General features: G+C 51.2%; 1 protein-coding gene across 1 annotated transcript in view; it reads right to left on the bottom strand.

Annotated features, from left to right (window-relative positions):
- LOC122375379 (PTB domain-containing engulfment adapter protein 1-like) overlaps window positions 1-13,842 on the bottom strand; it is a gene marked incomplete at its 3' end in the record, with an annotated part of 30,097 nt that extends 16,255 nt beyond the window's left edge. Inside the window, 1 exon segment of the mRNA XM_043354731.1 lies at window positions 13,715-13,842.
- Between the last annotated feature and the right edge of the window lie 882 nt (window positions 13,843-14,724).

Here is a 14,724-nt window from a genome sequence, read left to right as displayed (position 1 = left end):
CAGGCCGGCACACATGGCCCGCTGGACCTACCGGAGGTCATTCCAGCTACTGGATACTGGATATACCAATGTTTGCGTTACAGTAGGCACCTACGACGTAAACGTCAGCCGGCCCCGTGAGGGGGTTCGCGGAGGGCCGAAGAGGGGGGAGAGGGGGGCAGCTCCCGGCGCGTGCCCCGCCATTCGCCGGGTCCGGTCTCCGGTGTCGGGTGTCGCCGCGCCGCCGGATGTGCGTAGTCCGAGAGTGGCGCAGGGAGCCCCCCCCCCCCCCCAGTCCGCAGCCGGCACTGCCCGGTCGCCCGACAGTCCACAGTCCGCGCGAGGAGCTGAGGGGGACGGTCAGCCGCCGACTGCGCAATGCGCTCCCTACGGACGGAAACTGAAACGGCCCTGTACCGGCGCGGAGTGCGCAAGAGCATTTCCGTACATGTCTGAGGCGAATGGCGGTCACAGCAGCATCCTGCACGCCTTCACGCGCGCCTTGGTGCTGCGAAAACTGATATATGTATTGCTGATCATCTTTCCGTTTAGATCTATCCTTGTCAAAATATGAATGTTCCTGTGACAGTAATACCGCAATGCATTGGTCCACCCTGGTCAGATCAGAAGGAAAATGTTCAAGTGACAAAAAAAGAGACGGTGGTTAAAAAAAAAACCAAAATGCTATTAAATAATACAGCGTCATGCGTCAAATACAGGTTTAGCTACTGTTGATACTTGATATAGACTTTTGCCAGATATTGGGGGGGGGGGGAATTGCCGAAGAATGGCCGGCGTAGCACTCGATAGCTGTTGCCGTGCTCGCTGCACCCATCGGCGACGCATACCGACTGGGACGGAACAGCTGTCTGAATATCTAGTAGGGCTTTGCATCTAATACATGATCTGATGACCTCGCGATAATATTTCGGCGACTCGAATGGCACGACGCAATGCAGCCTTGAGTCTTGACTGTTCAATGCACATCGAATGAAAGACATTTTGTGGCGGTAGAAGAAAGTAAATTTCAAAACGTAACGCCACGCCGCCTCCCGCCCCATCTCTCCCCTTTCTTTTTCCCCCAGTATGCATGCGTAAAATGGATAACGTAGATTGCGCGGCTCGAAATATGAATGAGTTAAACTTAAAATGAACTTTCTTCAAAATTTCCATCCTTCGTTTGTGAGAGCTCTCTATATAAAACTAACGCATTTTCGTTTGCAATCGCATCGTTACATCATATTCAAGTCGGTTGAAACCGTTCATGATGATTCAGAATGATTCTGAACATGCTAATCGACTTGGTACGAGCGAATATGACGTAATAGTACGACTGTTGATGAACTTTGGGGAGGTTCTACTACCACTGATTAATAAGCATTTTTAACTAGCTTTACTACTTCAAACTGGGTAGTGGACAGTGGTGACTGGTGAACAAGCTTATCTGTATCCGTTTATTGTGGATATACCCGGCTCGTCGGCCCGGTGGGTATACCCGGTGGGTCGGCCACCCACCGCCGGCGGGGAGAGGACGGGAGGGAGAGGGGGAGGGGAGGGGCGGCGGTCGCACCGTTAGCCGCTCCCGCTACCGGCGAGCGTCACGGGCCAAGGAGCGGCTCGGTGCCGCCGTCAGGAACCGCCCGCCGCCGCCGCCGCCGCCGCCGCCGTCAGCGGCTCGGTCCGTTCGGTCTACCGCGACACCTCACCACAGTCCACGTACTACCGCCGCTCGCCAGGTGCTCCCAGCGGCGTCCCGGTCAGTGCTGAGAGACACGGAACCAGAGGAAATGTCCAATGTCCCAATGTCCCAATGCCCATACTGACAGAGTGTCCCAGAGTTTTCAGAACGCAACGAGCCAAGGGGCGAACCTTAAACCCCACTGGATCTGAGCTAGAATGACGAACATTCTGGATTACTGGGTTGGCAGCATTGAAACTTGAAATGACACAGCACAGCAACTTGAAATGATATGCCTATTGCCTACACATTGTTTTATTTTGAGTGGACGCCGCCAAATTATCAAAGAACTGAGTGATCCGCTCCACACAGCAGGTACCTAAATGTAAAAAAAAATATTGATATTAACAATTAGGTTGGTCTTTTATCTTATCAAATATGTTTTGTAGCTTCTTAACCGGGAGGTTGCTGGAGGGAGTAGGGGCGGTAAACGCCCCAGCCGAAAACTCGAGGACCAATAGGAGTAGCGAAACGCGCGAGGCGGCAAACGAAAGACGACGAGACGCTTTAAATAAGTACTTGAAAGTTTAAATTTCATACGTCGTTTTTGGTCGGAAACTCCGAAATCATGACGTCACTCAAACCTAGATATCTAAAAACTCTGGCTTTTTTTAATTTCGTCACAACAAACTTCAATGAATTGTCTACATGTAACCAAATTTGGCACGGCTGCGGCGTGTCGATTTGTTTTAGCTATAGCGCGGCGAAAAAAAAAGTTTAAAGGAAACAGTCCACTTTCCTGAAATCAGTATTTTGCTATTGATTTATGATTTTTTATGCTCAAAATAATCATGAAATAAAATAAAACCTTTTTGTAAAAACAATTATTTTCTATATTTTAATATAGGACGAACTATATTCTATGTAAAATAATGTTTGACGCGGAAGCTTATTACGCATTGACCAATCATATTGCGTAGCTCAAACCTACGCATACTGCATTGGCTGTCAGCAGCACGCTGATTGGCTGACGATGACGTGGCTGCATTCCTGTGCAAGGCACGCATTCCTCTACAAGGCACTCTTTTCGGAACGAGAAATGGAATATCTTCGTCTAGGGTGATCGTTGAGCCGTAAAAGCTCCTGATTTGTGCTAGTCTCAGTTCAAGCTACGAAACTGCTATTCCAGCTCAAAACCCCATGTTAAAAGTGAACTATTTCCTTTAACGCTGACCCCCCTCAGCAACTCACGGGCTAAAGAATTAAGGAGCATCGTTCATCAAGAGCCCGATTGATGAATGCCAAATATTGCTTATCGATGTGCATACTGCAAATTATTGCTTATCCTCAGTCAGAAAAGCAGAATATTTGAAACTTTGGTCTAAGGTTTCATACAGATTAAGTGCAGCCTAACGCTCACATGAGTCGGCACAGTCAAACGTCCGCACAAACGCTGTGTCGGGTAAATGTTTCCCCGTCAGACGCAGGCCACCCTAGCCAGAGGGACCGGCGTCTCTGTTACCCCCACCTCCTCGTATCGCGGAGAAACTGTCGCTGGAAAGTAGGCACGACATCGTGAGAACGGTCTATCCTGGCTGCAATCTGCAGCGGTCGGCGGCTGCCTGGGAACGGCCGTGCCGGCGGAATGGAGAGCCGTTCGGCACGGCACCCTCTGGTGCCGCGGCCATGTCCTGTTCCGGACGGCGGCGGCGCGGGCATACCTATATACCTATCGGGTGACACAGGACGGCGGCCGTTTGCAGCGCCGACAGAGAGGCCAAGGTCACCACGAGGTCCCCAGGGACCGCACCGCTGACCTCCCCATAGGCAGCCCTTCGCACGGGCCGCGGCAAAAACGGCAATTATCGACCGTTTGCCCGGGTTATTACACTTGAGTGTGTGACCTTTATATGGCAGCCCCCTCATTCTCCAGTAAGGCAAAGAACTATTCTCATCAGAGTCAACTTCGTGTTGTAACGATATTTTACACCTCGGCTCTCAACTCGGCCTGCTGGTGTCACTAGGTGTGAAAATGATCTTTATCAATCACGGCTGGGAAACATGGAAGCGAGCCCTTGTCTTTTGCCACGAGACGGAGCTGCCCTATATTTCAACAACACGACTCAGTCATTTTTTTGACACATGGTTTAGTTTCCGGCTAGTCGAAGCAAATACAAAATTAAGTATGCAAACTGCTTCAACGGCAACTTCACGGCAACGGCAATGAATAGCCCCCCCCCCCCATTGGGGCACGGGTCAACATTTAACGGTGATTGGTGTACAATGTACACACAACATACAAACAATACACTATTCCTTTAAAGGAAGACTGCCACCTTCAAAAAGTTTTCTCAGATCGGCCTATGATTTATTCCCTGGACAAAACAAAATTTTAGAATTCACCTGACAAAGTATCATCACGTGAATCGCGAAAAAAATTGTCGATTATCATACAATTATCAATCGGATAATGTCTAGCGACAATGTTTACACATCACTAGACTTCAAGGTCCTAAGATTATTACATTTTATTTGAAAAAGTAAGGTATTTTATGATTTACTAAGATATGATTTCATAAGAAATTGGCCATGTTTAATTTATTTTGCATTTAAGTTCGTAAAACATTTAAAAATCATGGCTCATTTGGAATGGGTCTGGCCCATGTTAAACCCCATTTCCCACACTTTTTTGGAAAAAATGAACTACTGAATATATAAGTTAAACTTTATTTTGACACTCCAAAATTCTTCTCTGATCTCGAAACAATCAAAGTTTTGACATATATTTACCAAAAGATAAGAAAATTCATGTTTCAAAGTTATCGATAAACAGTGGAGATGTCGGTTTTCTTGGACTAAAAAAAATGGCATCAAACTGAACTTTGGTCTCCGATTTCTCGCAAACGGGTTCGAATTTCGGAAAACCGACTTCAGTCTGGGACATAGGTGGCTCAGCTCTAGTGAAAACCGTTTTGTGAAAAAAGGTGGCAGTCTACCTTTAACTGCATGAGCGGGCCCGCCAGATATTTGCGGACGACGTTAAGTTGTATCACCGGGTTAGGTCAATGTCTGATTGTGAGCAGCTCCAGTCTGACCTTGATAATCTCAGCAGATGGTCGGCAGACTGGAAGCTGCACCTCAACCCGTCAAAGTGCTTCGCTTTCACACTGAGCTTGAGGTCGTCACCCGTGATGCACTCGTACGTATTGGTGGATCGGTTTTGCAGCGCGTTTCCGAAGTACGTGATTTAGGCGTAATGCTGGATTCAAAATTAACATTCTCGGCCCACATCAACCACATAGTTTCAAAAGCAAACAGAGCTCTCGGCGTTTTGATTAGGTCTTTTCAGACTGGCCTCCCGAATAAAAAATTCTGCATGAAAACCTTGCAGGCTACGTACTTTGCGAACATTCGGTCCATCTTGGAGTACGGGTGCGTCATTTGGGGCGGCACGGCAGTCACATGTGGAGAGGCTGGAGCGAGTACAGCACAAATTTCTTATGTGGATGGCGTCGAAATCAAACAACATTGTGTTTAGCTCGCTGTCCTATGAACACCTGCTGCAGGTCTTTGAGATGCCCACTTTGAAAGCCAGGCGCATGCAATACGATATCATGTTTTTACGAAATGTTTGTCGCGGTCAGGTGGATACGCCATACCTCCTCAGTTTTTCACTTCATGTACCCAGACGCACCACACGCCGACTTTCGCTCTTTGAGACTTCGTATGCCCGTGTGAACGCTGTGAAGACGGGAATTTTTAACCGGCTTCCTGAGATGATGAACAGCTTCCTGCGCGATGTTCCTAAAGCCGATGTTTTTGACATGAGCCTTTGTATGTTCAAAGGTCATGTCAGGAAGTATGTGAGAGCGATGCCATTGACATAGTGTTTTATCCATCATACTTCATGCTGTATACTTTTATCACAGTGCGTCTTGTTCTTAGTCAGGGGCGGATCCAAGGGGGGGTCACATGGGTCATGGCCCCCCCCCCCTTGAGGCCCGGGGGCCCAAAGACCTGCCAGGGGCACCACCGGCCTATCAGGGGAATCACAGTCCTGACAGGGGCACCACAGGACCGCCAGGGGCACCACAGGCCTAGCAGGGACACCACGGGCCTGGTGCCCCTGGGCCCTGACAGGACTGTAACGCCCCTGACAAGCCTGAAGTGTCCCCGGCAGGCACGTGGTGCCCCTGACAGGCCTGAGGCGCCCCTGCAAGGCCGGTGGTGCCCCTGGCAGGCCTGTGGTGTCCATGGCAGGCCTGTGGTGCCATTGCTAGGCCTCTGGTGCTCCTGACAGGCTTGTAATGCCCCTGGAAGGACTGTGGTGCCCCTGGACCCTGACAAGCCTGAGGTGCCCCTGACAGGCCAGTGGTGCCCTTGATAGGCCTGTGGTGTGGCCCTCTGGACAGGCCTCTGGTGCCCCTGACAGGCTTGCGGTGCCCTTGGAAGGACTGTGGTGTCCCTGGGCCCTGACAAGCCTGAGGTGCCCCTGACAGGCCCGTGGTGCCCTTGTTAGGCCTGTGGTGCCCCTGGCAGGCCTCTGGTGCCCTTGCTAGGCCGCTGGTACCCCTGCGCCCGGAGAGGACGGGTGCCCCTGAAAAGTCTGAAGTGCCCCTCGGCAGGCCCGTGGTGCCCCTGACAGGCCCAAGGTGCCCCTGCGAGGTCGGTGGTGCCCCTGGCAGACCTCTGGTGCCTCTGGCAGGTCTGTGGTGCCCCTGGCAGGTCTGTGGCGCCCCTGGCAGACCTGTGTTGACTGGTGCCCCTGCTAGGTCGCTGGTGCCCCCCCACAGACCTGTGGTGCCCCTGGGCCTTGACAAGCCTGAGATGCCTGGCTATGACAGGCTCGTGGTGCCCCTGATAGACCAGTGGTGCCCTTGCTAGGCCTGTAGTGCCCCTGGCAGGCCTCTGGTGCCCCTGCTACCCCTGCGCCCGGAGAGGACTATGGTGCCCCTGAAAAGCCTGAAGTGCCTCTCGACAGGCCCGTGGTGCCCCTGGGCCCTGACAGGCCCAAGCTACCCCTGCGAGGTCGGTGGTGCTCCTGGCAGGCCTCTGGTGCCCCTGGCAGGTCTGTGGTGCCCCTGGCAGGCCTGTGTTGACTGGTGCCCCTGCTAGGCCGCTGGTGCCCCTCACAGGCCTGCGGTGCCCCTGGAAGGACTGTGGCCCCTGCCCCTAGGGGTGCTCATGGGCCCAACAGGCCCGTTGTGCCCCTGACAGGCCTGTCGTGTATACTTGCTAGACCTGTGGTGCCCCTGCTTCCTGGCAGGCCTGTGGTGCCCCTGGCGGGCCTGTGGCGCCCCTACAAGGCCGTAGGTGCCCCTGACAGGTTTGTGGTGTCCCTGGAAGGACTTTGGTGCCCCTGACAAGCCTGAAGTGTCAAGGACAGACCCTTTAGACGCCAGGGTCAAGTTCGTCGGACTGACAACGATTTGCTTACCTGATAACGTTCCTGGTAAGTACTCACTACTCAGCGTCCACAACATATATACACATAGCACATTCATATACTTGCTTACAATTGGTAAATGTGGTTGTGGCTAAGAGTTAAGATACTGACTAAAAATAAAAAATAAAAATAAAAAACTGAAAATGGGGCACCACCAAAATGAAGTGGACGAAATCCGTTGAGTTTTTAATTTATCGGATACGTAGTATTTTTTTTTAGTTTGTACACACATCTATCATCTATGACATGACATAAAAACACACAAAAACACGCTGCACATTCACTCACTCAGATGCTACCATACTACCCACCCGGCTCTACGTACCCCGACACTGCGTCCCGTTTCATTTCAGCCAGCAGCGATGCGTAGGTGGCCAGCCGATTGGGGCGCGGCGACCCTGGCGACACTTCGGAGCAGCTGGGCGCGATGCTCAGGAGCTGGTCGGTCAGCTCCTGAGTAGTTGCCACTCTCTCATCGACTGACCGGGGAGCGGCGCGTGGCTTCAGGTACTGCGCCAGCTCGGGGTCGTCCAGTGGGTTGCGGCTAGGCAACGCGCAGTGCAGCTCACCGACGCCCAGCGGCTCCTCCCGCAGCCCGTTGCGCCGGTTTTGCACTGTCCGTCCCCTCCACGTGCCAGTCTCTTGTTCCCGCCGCTTCTGCTGCACCTCATGTTCAGCCGTTTGCAGGATGCTTGCCGCGTTTCCTCTGACAACAGCCAGAGCCAGCCGCTGCCAAAGCCAGGCTGTCTCTCGACGGTCTTCCGTTACGGAGGCGATCCTTGCACCGAGCTCCCGAACAAACACCTTTGTGGAAGGACCACAAGCTCCAGATGTCTCGAAGGCCAGAGGTTCAAAGTGGAAGCGCTGCGTGAGATCATCGTACTTCTTGCGCTTCTTGACTTCAGCTTCGCGTGCAGCTGTTCCGGCTGAGGTAGCGGCTGCCAGCACATGGCTATCGGCGTATGTGTTGACGCACGTGGCATCCCAAGCTAGGCACATACCGTTTTTGAAAGGAAATATGCTGATGCCGTCGGGGCGCTTGCCGTCTCCACGGTCAACTCCTGTTGGCTCCAGAAGAGAGGGAATCCTTGCCGACTGCAGTGCTCGCCTTACGATGTCGTTCAACGCGGTGTGTCTAGGGTGTCTCCCGGCGCTGAACTTGCAGGTAAGGGCATGGTATCCCTTACTGTCCGCTATTGAGCCACATCTGCAGCGGTGTGGACGGCAGACATCGGCTCCCAAGCGAAGGGCGATGGCGACTCGCAGGGTTTCTCGGTCTAGAAGTGTTCCCAGGTTGGCAGACGGTGCAGCATGGAGCCATGCACCGCTTTCTGGTGCTGCAGTGCTCAGCAGACGAGCACGATCATACTGATTTGCTTCTGAGAGCAGTTTTTCCTGCTGCTGTTTTGCCAGGACTGCATCCCATGCCTTTTGCTTCAGCTGTTCGTCTCTTTCGGGTACGTTTTCACCTCCAGCTGCCTCTTGCCAGTCGTTGACGGCCTTTTCACGCTCTTCTGTGACACATGCAGTCATAGAGTCTGGTAAACAGGAGTAGATGATTCCATGGCAGGCATGCAGTGAAGAGACGTAGCTTGGTAGAGCGACATCGACCAGGAGCCGGAGTCCGAGACCGCCATATCGAGTCGGGAGGACAGCCTGTTCCCAACTGGCTCCTGTGAGCTTGACGTTGCTGATGCTTGTCAGAGCCGACTGCATGACTGCGTCCAGCTGGCTGAGCAGACTGGCTTGCCGGTAGAGTGGAGAAGCTCGCAACAGATATTGAAGCTTCGGTAGCCAGATACAGTTGCGTAGCAGGAAGAGCGCGGTGTGGGCGTCCAAGTGATGTAAGCGCTCTACCATGTGCTTGAGCTCACCCTGTTTTTCCATGACGGTATCGGCTGCTGCTTCAGTGATGGGAGCGCCAAGAATGGTCTGCTCCGAAGCGCCGAGGACAGCTGCACCTGGGATAAGCTCGTGAATTCTTCTCACTGCCTGCATTGCCTCTTCATCAGCGCTGCCATCTGGCAGAATTATCTCGCACTTGGGTATAGGTACACTGTAAACCAAATTGACAAGTCTTGTGTAATATAACCAATCATCTCTTGGTATGTTTACCAACTGATACTTTTTAAACAAGCCGTTGTCTGGTGCATTGCTTGTCAGGTGACAACTACGAGTCAATAGATACTATGCACACCAACTTCTCAGTATCCAGACCAACTCTACATTTGTTTCAACGTTTGTTTCTTAACCAGTTTTGGAAACTTGTTGCCGCATGGTTATTTAACCGGCGCCTAACTTGTACTAGTCAGCTGGTCAGCATACACATGGTCAGCTGCGCCTATGACGTCAGACTTGGCGGACCAATCAGCGGTCGCCGCCAGCCGTTAGCGGGCCCGGCGCGGCGGTTTCGAACCAGCAGTTGTCGCGCGGCCGCCGTGCAGCCTGGAGCAGCGACGAGGGCTGTTCCAGCATTTCTGCAGTAAAAAGTGAAATCTGTGAACTGTGGCGTTCGTGCTGTGAGTGAGGCCCCCTCTGGCCTGCGGGACGCACTATCGTGCCTATACCGCGTTCGAGAAGCCTCCCTTCCCCTGCGCGCGCATGTAAGGGCCAGACCTGTGCATGCACATGTGAGAGATTGTTTTGCGGTCGGGGTTTTATGTATAATACATTTATTTGCCTTTAATTAAACTCTTTGTGTTTTTAACTTAACTGATGGACAATATGAACTGTAAAAGCTAATCTGGTTGGCGATCATGATTTATTCGAATTATCTGCGTGATCGTGCAAATGCCATGAGTGTTATGGTCAATGTTCACGAAATATTCGTCATACGGGCTTATATCTGGCTTGATGCGGGCACAAAAACCATGTTCTTCCACATACGCAGCAATTCTTGCTTCAAAGACTTATATGCTGACGGTGCACGATAGGCATACCCACTGGGTTATACCTCATGCATTTACCACATCCATTCGAAAATATGCACTCGGAATTGTCTCCAGTCAATAGTATTAATTACGTGACCGTAATAAATAGTAATGATCCCAGAAACTTCCGAATGGATGTGGTGTATGCATTCATTGATTATATAACTCATCAGTATTTCGTTTCTTGTCAGCGCAAGCCTTTGAGCAATAACTGATGCCAGTCATGGTATTGTGCACCACTTCCAGGCAAAAAATAACCTGTCCGTATATAAAATATTTCCTGAATCAGTATCGTCGCAATTGAAAACGAACGCGAATCGTAAGTTCTTAAGGTTATCAACGCAAACAAAGCGATTGTTGACAAGCTCGAACAGAGCGTTAGTACACTTACTTGTTGACAATTTGTAAGCTAGCAATGCCCAGTCAAAGGCTAGTTCATCAACAAACCAGGGGTTGGTGAACCGACAAGGAAACGAATATGCCTATCCAGAAGTTGGTAGGTCCACAAGGCCCAGACTAGTACTCAACAAGGTGACGCCTATGCGAATTGGAACCAAACTTGTAGACAAACTGTTAGTTTTTGGCCAACAAGCCTGGGGTTGGTGAATCGACAAGGTATCGACAAGGTGACGCCTATGCGGATTGGAACCAAACTTGTAGACAAACTGTTAGTTTGTTGGCCAACAAGCCTGGGGTTGGTGAATCGACAAGGTGACGCCTATGCGAATTGGAACCAAACTTGTAACAAGGAGCCAACTTGTAGATTTGGTTTACAGTGTAGGGGCACCACTTCGATTCATGACCCTCCCCTTGGAGTTTTCCTGGATCCGCCCCTGTTCTTAGTGTATACTTTTATTGATTAGTCATATTTATATTAGGTATATTTTTATAGCAGGTATATTTTCACCATATTATTTTTACTATATGCTTTTATTGTGTAGGCATGTAGCATGCAAAGCTAGTAGACTCTTATCTATTCTTTCTTTCGATGTATTCGTATGTTTTTGACTTCGCCTCTCAATGGGTACTGCCTGTTGGCGATGTTGTGAAATAAACAAATAAACAAATATTAGGAGGTATTGCTTCTTCCTGCGCACTGAAAGCATACAGAGGAAAAACATAAATATATAGGGTGTTCCGTGTTCAGTGTTCAGTAAAAATTGACAATCTTCAGAACGCTGTATACTAGACGTGCAGTAAGCAATTACGCTACTGATTAGCATATTATCAAAAACGAATATTTCTTAATAGGGCACGTGCTCAATAATTTGAAATAACTTCAGTTCAACAGTCGCGATGGAGGGCGTTTCGGAAGAGGACCGCCGAAAGGTCATTGGCAGCTTTTACCAGAAGCATAGCATTGGTCTATGGGAAAGGCATACACATATACGTACTTCTTGAAACTCGGAATTTCGAAGACAACCTCTTACCGGGCCATGAGAAAGATGGATAAAGGCGAGTTTCTAGTCAGAAAAACTGGAAGTGGTCGCAAAGCAAAGAAGATGACCTCTAAAAAGGCCAAGGCCCTGAAGAGGTACTTTGGGGTCTTGGAGAGAATCTTTGGGGGCCTCGCAGCGCAAGGTTACTATGATTGGTTACTGTGATGCTACTATACATTGATGGTATAAGGTTACCATTCACTTCCACACAACGACCATCGACGTTGGTGTGAGGCTTGAGTCATGCTTTCATCGCCTCTATTCTAAGCTGGAAATTAACTTCTTTTCTTATGCACTGAAAACTAACGAGGTCTTACTTGGTATTCCACACGCAGACCTTGGCCTACATTTACATAGAGCGCAGTTTCCCATACAAGGAATGTTTCAAGTTAATAGCTCAGTGCACTCAAACTGGTCATAATGCAATGACTAAGGGCAGACCGCTGGCCTTCAACGCTACTACACATTCTTCCGGCCGCCTTCGAGATTATGTAGGAAGCGTACCAGCTGCCACAAATGTTGAATAGCGCTTCACTTTGGTAGCCAGGAGTAAAACATTCTCACGTCATCCTCAATCCTCAACATTATCACGTCAGTCTAGATTTGATTTCGGCAAAATACAAATCACAAACAAATGCCATGGTTGGACTGTTGAGGGAAAAGGAAGGTGATCTGCATTACAGTAGACTTATAGCAATCACGAACAACGTTATGTAAATGGCTGCCTGAACAGCTGCAATCAGTTCTATGCATACCTTTAGAGGCCTAGGGGCCTGGGGACTTCCGCAATCGGCACCACCCAGTCCCTGTTCAGCGTTCGGGGTTACCGACGCCAGCGGCTGTCTAGTTTCCATAGCAACCAGCACTGAATCAAACACAGACATAATTAGGAAAGGTGTTAGAGACCATGATAATCAATGAAGTTGACAAGTGAATAGGTTTGAAAGCTGTTGCCTGGTGGCGTAATGCAGCGAAGGAAGCCAACAGCGTCAGCTTATGAAACGCCGGTATCGACTCTGAGGCCCGGACAACGCATACGGCCGCACTGCGGACCGTGGAGACGTGTATAACTGACATATTTACTTAAGCATGCACATGATGGTACAATTGTAAATACGGATAGAGGGAACTGAAAGTCGATACGCTTGTTCCGCTTGGTCACTTCATTGTCAAATCTAGGGGTAAGACTTTATGATCACTCAGTTATAAGGAAAACAAACAAACAAATCAACATATATCATTCCAGAACCTGACAATAGTTAAGTGGCTACCTACACGCCATTCGTATGAGCTATGGAATCATTGCAGGAACTGGATAACTGACGCAGTAAGGAACTAGCGTTCAACTATCCACCTTTGAAAAGATAATCACACCCTCTGATGTGATCTCCCACATTCCATCTCCTCTGTGAAAAGGTATCACAACCCCTAAATCCCCACAATGCTCCGCTCTGACTTTGGACCGGCTGCCGTGTCCCGGCAGCCGGCAGGTGAGGAGGCGTGGCGCGGTGACGGCGCCAGGCGTGACGTCACTGGCCGCCGGCGGCGGACTGCAGGTGGACGGCGGCTGATGGTCGACTGCCTACCCGACACGCAGCACACAGCCAACAGGGCGGAACTGTGCCGTAGCCGGGCGCTACCGGAGCAGCGGCCGCATACGCACCGTCAGCAAACTTTGACAAGTCACTGGCTAGGGACGGTCTCTTCAGTTTACCAAAAAGTGACCGATGTGACCTCATGACCGATATACGCTAAGCTCCCCAACCAAATTTGGTTAATGGTTGACAACCGACTAGATCACAACCAAAACAAACGACGGCGGTACGGGCAGTACGTCTGATCGATGTCAGATAATCGTGCGAACGTCCTTGTCCTACCTTGAACCGTGTCAACACATACGGCTCCGCTCCAGCACTGATTCAGGCCGACCTACGTGCACGAGTGAATGCAACAGTGATGTCCGTCCATCCCGGGCTGGGAGCCTTGCCTCAGCTATCAGACGCCAGGCACGAAACGAGCAAAACACAGACTGGAGAGTATAAACAACAGGGCGAAAGCGGCACGGCTCGGCGCTGTTTCGACACCGCAGCCGGAGAGCTCGGGCGCTGGGGAAGCACTTTCAAGCTGCCGCTCACCTGCGGGACGGGCTCAGGGCGGAGCCAACAGAGCGGGCGGCCAGTACCTACTGTCAGCCGTGAGCCGGGGAAGGAGCGCTGGCTGCCCTGCCCTCACCGACACTCACCTGTTGAGCACGAGTCCCGTCTCGGGCCGATCTGACAGAGTGCCACGGCCCTCTTCCTCCCGCACCGCTGCGCACTGCTCACCGCCGGGCCGTGCTGACCGCGCAACTGGCGGTCCGCCGGCGGCGACCGCGAGCCGCGCGGTACGGGCCGCCTCCAGCCGGCAGCGGCGGTGCCAGGCGCGCTGGAACGGGGGCACCGCGAGGCCGCCTCCGCCGCCCCGGCTCCGTCCCTCTGACCGCCGCCGGAATGGCAGGGAGGAAAACCTGCGCGCTTCCGCAGGGAAAAGGCACCGCGCCGCGGCACAGGCTCACCTCTGTGACGGACAGCTGATGTGGGCACTGCACAATGGAGGCCGCCCAGTGCCGCGAGCGCTGACCTCCCTGGCACATCCCCATCGGCGCGTCCCTGCCAGTTCCCGAGAGGCCGGCAAACCTGTTGGCTTGCCGAGGATTTTCCGTCGCCATGGCTGTGAATCAGGGAAGGAGTTCGACCTGTATCGGGAATCCTACAATCCAACAGGACCAACAGGTGTAACGTGCATCCAGATAAACAAAGCGCCGCGTTCTTAGCTTGGTGCAAGTTTGGTTAGATAGTGTGAGCATTGTGCAGTGTGCATGTGGCCAGGAAATGGGCCTCTGCCGACCGTGGCCTGCCTTATAATCAGATGAGCTGTCCGTGTTTTGCGGCGATAGCACAAAGAGTGCGGTGTGCAGCAGGGTCGTCGCCAAGGTCAGGGGGCAATGACCTTCCCTGAGTGACCCAAAGATTACTTTTCTTAGTTTGAAGCAATGAGCTCAATGCTTATATCATGTTAAGTTACAAGATGATGTTCTAAGTTCTAACACCATCTCACAATTAAAAACGATTTTGAAAATGCAGCGCAACGTTAAGTTGTTGACCGGTAAAGAACCAGCGAGCGCCGAGCACGGACAGTCAATAAATAAATATGGACGGTCAATAAATAATGTAAAATCATATATAGTCTGGCAAACCTAAGAAAGAATGGATT

Source organism: Amphibalanus amphitrite, unplaced genomic scaffold (genome assembly GCF_019059575.1).
Source record: "Amphibalanus amphitrite isolate SeventyFive unplaced genomic scaffold, NRLGWU_Aamphi_draft 001826F_arrow, whole genome shotgun sequence".
Classification (NCBI taxonomy): Eukaryota; Metazoa; Arthropoda; class Thecostraca; order Balanomorpha; family Balanidae; genus Amphibalanus; species Amphibalanus amphitrite.
The sequence above is the reverse complement of the archived record's forward strand: the minus strand, read 5'-3'. Positions and strand labels throughout refer to the sequence as shown.